Below are 4,650 nucleotides of genomic sequence, written 5' to 3'. Positions count from 1 at the left end.
CACAGGGTGGAGGTGGAAGCCCAGCAGGTTTATTGCTGCATCGGGGGTGCATTCACTGAGCCAAGTTTCAGTGAAGCAAAGAGCAGCAGAACATGCAAAGTCCATGTTGGTCCAGTTGAGAAGCAGCAGCGTGTCCATTTTGTTTGGAAGGGAGCGGAGGTTTGCCAGGTGAATGAAGGGGAGCGCAGTGCTGACATGTCCCTCGTCTGCATCTCCGCCAAGCGGAGATAGCTGCTGCTCCTCCAACTAAAATCTCCAAAAAACTTTCTGGGTTTGTGAAGAAAGGATAATAAATGTTTTGAGATGATTGCCTGAAGTTTAGCAGTTGATCTCTGGAGAAAGTGATGTGATCTGAGTGACCAGACATGCAGAAAATAAACAAAAAAAGAGAAAGTAAGAGAGAGCGCAGTACCGAGGCTTCCATCTGCGGTGCCATCTTGGATCAGTTTTCAAGACTAGACACAGAAGGTAGGTTTATGGAGGTGATAAGGTAGGTAGGTAATTAGCACACAGATGAGAATGTGACAGTACCCATGGTTGGGGTTGTCCTTCACTAGTTGTAGGTTGACAGGCAGACCCAGGCCCTGTCGTTTGGGTCCCCATCCCCGTCTAAGGAGGCATGTGCCCACTCTCATCTCCAGGTCTTCAATTCCATATAGCAGATTAGCCTTTCAGCCCAGATAACTCGGCTCACCTAATGTTGTCTGTCACTCCTCCTCCTTCCTCATCCTGTTAACACTTTGGCCAGATCTTACAGTCCTTCCGGTACTAACTGCCATTGTCACCATGAGACTCCAGCCAACAGGATCCATTCAGCATTCAGTCATCCCCTTCCTAATCATTCCAGCCAGCCAAGCAGCTCTGAAATGGTGAAGTAGGGCCTGGACTCTGGATCCTCGGCTTCCCTTTTGCTGCAAAGTCAAAGTCAAAGAGTATATTTTGTGTTTCACAATTAAACTCATGGATTGTTTTGTGTCTCAGGGATCTGTGGATCACTGAAATCAATGTTGGACACCTATGTGGATAATTACCACCCTAATTCCATTGAAGTTGAAATGTTGTGTAAGATCTAAATAAAAACTGCTTTTCAAGCCAAAATATAAGTTTTTTCCAATCCTTCCTTTTCTCGTTGAATTCTGTGAAAGGTTAAAAGACATGGGGATGAAAGGTTGACGGGGAAGAGTGGAATCATTGTTGAAATTAGTTAATTTCATGGAATGGGTGAGATTGTACAACATTAAGAGCACTGAAAAAACAATTTGTAACAATTTGCACTAACAATGTTCAAGTAAAATTTACTGCTATAATTTTAAATAAAACGCACTTACCAGAATCAAGTAAACTCGAAGCAATGTGTTAAAATATTAAGTAAATATTACTTAATTCTATTTAATGTATAAACTATATTTATTCAAAGCATTTAGATAAAGTCTATATATATTTTTTTTTAAATATAAACCCACAGCTGTCCTTAAAATAGTAAATTTTATTTACTGTTATAACGTAAGTTTTTTTTCAATATTTCAATAAATGTATTAAATATATTTAATTTAATATTTCTAAATATATTAATTTTGTCTGCATTTAAATAAGCCCACACACGACATAGACAATTAACATTTATTTTGTTCCAACATTAAACAATGACTCAGTCCCACAAATGTATGGTTTTTAAAGTTACATAAAGCAAAACCTCAGTTTTTTTGCATGACAAGTGTTTTCCTAGGAATGGGAGTCCTGAAAACAACTAAATTTCTCAAGAGCAGAAAGTGTTTTAACCCCAAGAGGAATACAAAAACATGGGATGAGTTTTAAACAATCATGGATGTAATGCATGGATATAATATTTTTTACCATTTCAATAAAAGTAACAATCCTCTCGAATAGTGCAGTTTCAACATTCAACACAGCACTCTGGACTTGTGCATTACAACATTAAATGCACAAAATATAAAACAATGCATAAAAACATTTTTAGAAACAGTTAAAGATGTGCTTTTACAAATTCAGTTAAACTTAAAATAGTCTAAAACAAAGCAGTTTCAACAATTAAACATGGCACTCTAGACTAGTGCTACAAACATGTCAAAGAAAAAAAAAAAAAAAAAAGACCAGATGCCTTAGTTGGCATCAAAACAGTTCTAATAGGCAAGTGTCTTCCCACAATGGTGAAACTAAATTCAAAAGCAAAACTTCTAATTATCTACACAAGTGACCAGAAAACATTTTGTCTGTCCAAATGGTCCAATACAACCTGGAAGATTTAAAAGTTAGTTGGGGAGTATACTGGCATCCAAAAATGTGCAGTACTTGCAATGGCAAAAGCTTTTAAGAAAGCAACTTCGACTTTAAAGCTTGTACTTTTGGAGACAGCTTAATTCCATCCAATTCTAGAAAAAGTTTCTGAAACACCTCGAAAATGTAACGCAATGCTCTGGGGTATGCGAGGTTGAGGGCATAAATGAGTCCCATAAGCAGTGCACAAGCTTTAGCAGCATTGTGGCATCCCGGCAAGATCTCCTTTCCTTCAAGAACAATGGATACGTCCACTGGATCCTTTCCATCAGCTCCATGGACAACCAAAAAGGGTGTGTAGTGTTGTGTCACTGTGGTTGTCCTCCTGCACAATTTAGACCAAATAAATTACTTGGATTTAACTGAAAAATGTAAACTGAAGTAATACAGTATAGATTATGCTTAACTGAGTCAAGCCTATTTTACAGTGAGCCAGGTTTAGTTAAACATTAGTTGAACATGACATAAGAGCCACTACAGCCAAATAATGTTACCCTTAGCCATAAATATACTACTTGACTGTGGTACATTGAGGCCAGTTGGAGCTAAACTCTGCATGACAGTGGCCCTCCAGAACAGAATTTGGACACCCCTGCTTTAAGGTTAACCTTTACATCAGGGGTGGGGAACCCTGGTCCTGGAGGGTCAGTGTCCCCAACCAGCTCCAACAAACATGCTTTGAATTTTCTAGTAGACTTTGATTACCTGGATCAGGTGTATTTGATTATGGTTGGATTTTAACCTCAGCGGGACACAGACCCTCCAGGAGCATAGGTTCCCCACCCCTGGTGTATGTTATGGTAATACAATTTTAACATTTTAACATGACATTGAACAAAAAACACTTTACCTGGCAATCTTCAAACAGTTCCTCTTCCTTCTCGCCAAGGTACAGTATGAGGCTCCGGATAACACCTTCACGCCTCATCTCAATGTTTTGGTTCTGTAAACATTATTATTTTCAATACATAACCAATATCCATAGAAAACAAACTACCAAGAAATAATACAATGCCATACAAGCAGTGATTTGAGTGAAGACCACAAGAGAAAAGTATGGAAAGATGGAGTCTGTCTGGTGGTTGCTTTTGTAGCGTGTTAAGCTGTTTGTTACCATTCTTTGCTGTTTAAACTGCTAAATATATTTACACTACACTATATTACACAGTATGTAGCAAATAAATGTCTGGGTATTCAGATCACTAGGTTTAAATCTAGGACTTTAGTTTTCAAACAGATAGAAGTAACATTTATGCTGCAATAATTTAACAGACTGTAATGGAAACCACAAAATGAAACATCCCATGTACTTTGTTACATCTAAAGGTGATTGGTGCCAACATTTATAGTTGCCTTTAACTGTTTTGGTTTCTTATCTTTAGGTTTACCCCAAGGTTTCTGATAGGCTGATCAAGTCTGGATAAGACCCAACAATTGACCTATACACTGTACAGTGTAAAGTACTATATAGATAAAAGTGATTAAAACTGACTATTGAGTGAGGTTTGATACTGCATGTGCATATGTGTGTAGTGTGTGAGAGACAGACCACATTCCTGAAAAAAGTGAACAAGCTAAATTTAACATAAACACACCTGACTCAGTATGTCCATGTACGGCCTAAGCTTGGTGCCACGACACCTCCCTTGAGCTTCATTAGGGTAATCATTTTTGGTGTGTAGGTGTCAAGCCTGTTCATGAAGCTCTGTTCCAGGGAAATTGTAGTTAATCTCCTAAATTCTTCTTTTATCTGAAATGACAAGAGATCAATATTTAAATAATACTTTTAAATGATTGTTTCTGGCCAAACAAGAGGGCTTAATAAAGGGAATAAATTTACATACCTCAGCTTCACAAAATAAGGCTGGCCATCTCTCCTTGAAGTCTTCAGCAGCTGGACTACCACTGACAACCTCAAGCCTTCGATAGGAGAATGTTTTTGCCATTTTTTCTTTTATCACTTTATGGTTGTTCTTTTCCTTTCACACAGGGAACAATCCGAGCGAACCAAAATGCGTCACTTTAAATCACGCGAGAACTGTCTCTCTGCTTATTGGTCAGACGTGTCTGCCGCGGGAACAACAAAAGTAAATACAGGAAGTAGATCCTGTGTCTGATGAGAAAATTACATGACGAATATTAAAGCGGGTCCGTCATCCTCCCAGTGATTGTTTATCACGTTAAATCCCTTGTACATTCATCCGACCAGACGTGTGTGACACACTGCACCTTCTCGACGAATCATGTTTTACGTGTTCTAACGAAATAAATTAAAGTCTACAAATGATTTAATGCCGTCAGATAATGAGATTCATAGCGTTTAGTCCTGTTTTGGTTCGGTACGCGTTCTCACCA

General features: G+C 38.3%; 1 long non-coding RNA gene across 1 annotated transcript; it reads right to left on the bottom strand.

Moving 5' to 3' along the window:
- Window positions 1-2,587: 2,587 nt before the first annotated feature.
- Window positions 2,588-4,287, bottom strand: LOC114789034 (uncharacterized). Its single transcript, XR_003749606.1, has 4 exons — window positions 4,140-4,287; window positions 3,891-4,045; window positions 3,146-3,238; window positions 2,588-2,620 (listed from the first exon to the last, which is right to left on the bottom strand). It is a non-coding gene; the product is annotated as an uncharacterized LOC114789034 (long non-coding RNA).
- Window positions 4,288-4,650: the final 363 nt, after the last annotated feature.

The sequence above is a fragment of the Denticeps clupeoides genome, chromosome 4 (assembly GCF_900700375.1).
Source record: "Denticeps clupeoides chromosome 4, fDenClu1.1, whole genome shotgun sequence".
In the NCBI taxonomy this organism is placed as follows: domain Eukaryota; kingdom Metazoa; phylum Chordata; class Actinopteri; order Clupeiformes; family Denticipitidae; genus Denticeps; species Denticeps clupeoides.
Note: the sequence above shows the minus strand (reverse complement) of the source record. Positions and strands in the feature narration are given on the sequence as shown.